We start from the raw sequence: 4,829 nt of genomic DNA on the forward strand, positions 1-4,829 counted from the left end.
ATTTTCCCTTCCTTTTCTGTCCTATTAAACTGTCTTTATCTCAACCCACAAATCTTACTTCCCCCCCCACCCCCGATTCTCTCCCCCATCGTACTGCGGGGTGGGGAGTGAGTGAATGGCTGTGTGGTGTTTAACTACCTGCCGGGTCAAACCACGACAGACAGGTAACCTGGGAGGAATACAGACATATTGTCTGAGCATCCAGGAATGAAGTTAGGAAAGCCAAAGCCCAGCTGGAATTGAATCTGGCCAGGAACGTCAAAGACAACAAGAAGGGCTTCTGTAAGTACATAGGAAAAAAAAGGAAGACTAGGGAAAATGTGGGCTCGTTGTTCAATAAGGTGGAGGACCTGGTTACACAGGACATGGAAAAGCCTGAAGTGCTGAATGCCTTCTTTGCCTCAGTCTTTACTAGCAAGATCAGCCTTCAGGAAACACGGTCTCAGAGACCAAGGGGAAAGTCTGCAGCAAGGAAGATGTACCCTTGGTGGAAGAGGATCAGGTCTGGGAATACTAAAGCAATCTGGACGTACATAAGTCCATGGGCCCTGATGGCATGCACCCACAAGTGCTGAGGGAGCTGGCAGACGTCATTGCTAGGCCACCGCATAATCTTTGATCAATCATGGCAACTGGAAGAAAAGCAAATGTCACTCCTATTTTCAGGAAGGGTGAGAGGGAGGAGCCAGGGAACTACAGGCCAGTCAGCCTCACCTCAATCCCTAGTAAGGTGGTGGAGCAGCCAATCCTGGAAACCATTTCCAGGCATATTAAGGACAAGAATATCGTCAAGAGTAGTCAACATGGTGTCACCAAGGGAATATTTGATATAGTGCTTCACATCCTAAAATAGGGTCTCCTGAAAGAATTATCAGGATAACAAGAGATCATTAGTGCTGTTTCTCAATAGTCAGTCCAGGCACCAAGCCTATTTAATGCTTTCATTTTGCTGTTGCCCTGTATCCCACTAAATTCAGCATTGCCATTGCTAGTAAAAGGCCAGAGGCTTCATCCTATCTCTGCAAGGCCTCATGACTTGCCAGGCTTTGCTCAAACATGTTTTGGCTTGCCTAAAGTTTTGCTTTAGCTTGTTCAGCTGTAACAGCAGTTCTTCTAGTGACCATGGTAGCTATTGCCTGACTTTTTTCTTTGTAATAATAATGTGGTAAAAACATAATTTTTTATATAGACGATACTTATTCTGTACTAAATGAAATATTTATGATCCCAGGATAATGATGCATTGTACAGGAAAACAAGCCTGGTATGATAGCAGAGGCCTTGAGAATGGGGACACGGGATGTGGTGTCGATAGGCAGGGGTGATTAGAGAAGGGACACACATTGGCACTGGAGACCCCCAAGGCTATAAGCAACTCACCAGTGGTCCGTTAAAGAAATGCACACCTGGAGCTGGGCAAAACAGGTTTAGGGGTAACAAGAAGTAGTCTTTTGACTTAAGTCTCATTGATAGCTGGAATTGTCACCTGCTATCCTGGGCATTGATCTAGAAAAGCTGTTAAGCCTATGCTTAACGTGAAAAAGCACAAATGGAAATTAAAGCTTAAAGCAAACAGGATTTAAGCAGAAGTTTAAGTAGCTTGATGAACTGAATGGGTTGTTTATATAAAAATATTGCAGCTCTGTGAAGCTGAACAAAGTTTTCCAGTTCCCTCATGATGAAGTAATATTCCAAATACAAGAATTATGTTCTCAAAATGTATGTATAGTTGTGAACACAAGTTTATAAATACTTTCTTATTTACTAGGAGAATGATCTGTCTTCACAATTACACTGTTTGCTGTATACCTACTTAAAATTTTATGGTCTTAGTCTAAATGTTTATGATTTAAAAATCACATGCTTAAAACAGTAGTGCCAAGGACAAGCCAGTGCCTTAGAGAAACACAGTCTCAAGCCAGCTTTTTTCCCTGAGGATTTATTGATTTATATAGATAGGGGTTTTTTCTTTTGAAAATGGGCTGTTCTCTCCCCCAGCCTCTATACTACGGATCTGTAGCTTCAGTAGGCTGAATCGTGCTCTTGCACCAGATACAGCCCCGGTGAAATGCTACTAAAGTTAGCATCTAGTGGGGTGAATTGCATTTAAATGAGATGAGAATCCAACTGATTTCAGTAGTCCTGATTTACTGAAAACAAGGGCAATCAGGCTGCAGATTTCTAAATCTTTTCCTCATGAAGATAACCAGCATCAATCTGGCTCCTGTGCTCCGACACGGAGAGTTCAGTACAAATCCTCAGCTGGCACGAACTAGCACAACTATGTCAAAACTCCCAGGCAAAGCCCTCCCAATTTGTACCTGCTGAGAGCCAGGTCCGGAGGCACTAATGTCCTGTGATGACAAATGGGACCTCAGATCTATTAGGCTGTTTCATTGCTGGTTCCCTTTGCTGTAAATTCAGCTGTTATGGGATTGGAACGGCGGGGGGGGGAGGGAATTGGGCAATATGACATCCTTTGGGGCTTTTTCCTGGCTGGTAAAGTGCATTTCCCATGTCGGTGTAATTATGCAGTACTAACCTTTGAGCTGTGTCTGGTAATCCTTTACCAATATTAGAAGAAATTTCCATTTTGGGCACATCTTGGTCTTCTGACATCCTGGATGACGCATTTTCAATGCACCAGTCACTAGTGGGCTGGCAATGAACAAAAAGCAGGAGAACTCATCTCTCTCAGGCCAGGCAGTGACAAGTGGATGAATTCTGTATAGCCCTGTGTTTGACTTTGACTACACCATTACTTGCACTATGATTCTTCTCCCACTCTCAGAAATATCTATCTCTACCTGTAGTTATCAGCTGCATAAAGTAAAGGAGAAAAAAGCATGGAAAAATCTAACCAGAAACTAAGAGACTCTTTTGTTACCACTGGCAAAATCTCACGGCCATCAAATGACCAGATCTGGGCAGGGAGCTGGGCCAGATGGCCTCCCATAGTCCCTTCCAAACTACATTACTCTGTGATTTCCTGACAGCAGAACCTTCTTCTGTTGTACAACTGCATAACAAAAGATAATTTTTAATCCAAAAAAACTCTCATTATCTGATCCAAAATCCACGTGCTTACAGTTAAAATAAAGTATCCTTTTGAATGAACAGGGCCAGACAGGACATGATGGACACTGAATGAAAGAGGAAACAAAAGAAAGACACTGAACAGCTTTGTCCAATGTCACAGAAGAGGCTGAAAGCAGAAATTGAAATAAAACACCATGCACAAGTCAGAATAAAGAAGGAAATGGGAGTTTTGCATCACTAAATCAAGGAAGATTGAAGAACATGATTGCTGAGAAGGGAAGGTTTCCAGAAGTAGCACTCTGCATGCGACAATTATTCCCTAATGCTGCCTTCCAGACATGTGTCCAAAATCCCCTCAAAATCCCTATCTCCTCTGGAACAAAAGCTGTGTCATCATGACTAACGGTGGCTCAAGACCTGGCCACGTGCTGCAGAAACTCACAGACAGGCCTGACTGTGGGGAAAACCCACCCGACTGCTCACCAAGCCGTAAGGGGAGAAAGGGGCCCACATTTCGCTCATTTGAAGAGCTCTACTCAGGAATTTGTCTTCTCTTTCTTTAAAGCAGGATACTCAGGAGAGGTGGCCTGGGGACCACGTCCACATTGGTAAACAGAGGAGGAGCCATGCCTGGTCCCTGGGGCTCCTCTTCCAGCAGCAGAGACATGCCCAGGAAGGCCATACAGCAGCAGGGATATCACCCTCCTGCCCATATAGCTACATTTCCATAACATCCAAGAGTCCAGCAGCTTGCTGAAAGACGTTTGTCCCCGCCACTGCCCTGGGGAAGCCCCATGCCTCCCAACACCAAATGGCAGTACAAGGCAGGCTGGATTTTAAGACAACACACAGTATGAACATTTTGAAGCTACCTGAGGCACTGGCAGGCCTGCATCTCCGGCTTGCCACGTCTCCACGGGTGCTACACCATGGGTGACCATTGGCCATCATGCAGGTTTCCAGAGCAGAAGGTGATGGGAGGCGATGTGTCATGGACGGGCTCTCCCTTGGGGACGCCAGGACCCTGCCTGCGGGACAAGCAGCAGACGAAGGTCGGCAAAGCTTGGCAGGAGCATTGCCTAGGAGAAGTCTGCCGGCAGGGCAACAGGTCGCCTGCCGGCCCATTTTTCTAGCTCCTGTGGCTCATCTGAGCTGACTTCACAGCCTCTTCAATACGCTGGCCTCCTGCCTTCTTCTCTCCCTGACAGCCTCTCCCCTGGTCCCACCACCACGCGGGACGCAGCCCTCCAAGCTCTAAAATGCAGCAGGAGCCAAGGAGGACAGGGAGAACAAAGAGCAAAGATGTCACACAGAGAGCCGTCAACTTGGGGCACTTCTCTTTCATGATATGAACACGTTCAGTGTTGCTGCTTGCCCAGGTACCTATAGAAAATATCTCATTTAACCTGATTTTTGTTAAAAAGTCATTGACCAAAATCTTTTCAATGTCCAGTTTTCTGATGAAAACTTAGCATCTTCTGAAAAAAAAAAAAGTGCAAAAATATGGCTTTTAAAAAAATTGTTTCAGCAGAAAAAATGAAAGGACAGGTCACGAGCAGTGTTCCCCAGGGCTCAGTACTGGGGCCGGTCTTGTTTCATATCTTTATTGATGATCTGGATGAGGGGATTGAGGGCACCCTCAGTAAGTTTGCAGACGACACCAAGTTGGGCGGGAGTGTTGATCTGCTCGAGGGTAGGAAGGCTCTGCAGAGGGACCTGGACAGGCTGGATCGATGGGCCCAGGCCAACTGTATGAGGTTCAACAAGGCCAAGTGCCGGGTCCTGCACTT

At 45.7% G+C, this 4,829-nt stretch overlaps 1 long non-coding RNA gene across 1 annotated transcript in view; it reads right to left on the reverse strand.

Moving 5' to 3' along the window:
- The window catches only part of LOC103904768, a 22,764-nt gene that overhangs the window by 16,846 nt on the left and 1,089 nt on the right, over positions 1-4,829 (reverse strand). The window lies entirely within an intron of this gene.

Source organism: Aptenodytes forsteri, unplaced genomic scaffold (genome assembly GCF_000699145.1).
Source record: "Aptenodytes forsteri isolate BGI_AS27 unplaced genomic scaffold, ASM69914v1 Scaffold376, whole genome shotgun sequence".
NCBI lineage: Eukaryota > Metazoa > Chordata > Aves > Sphenisciformes > Spheniscidae > Aptenodytes > Aptenodytes forsteri.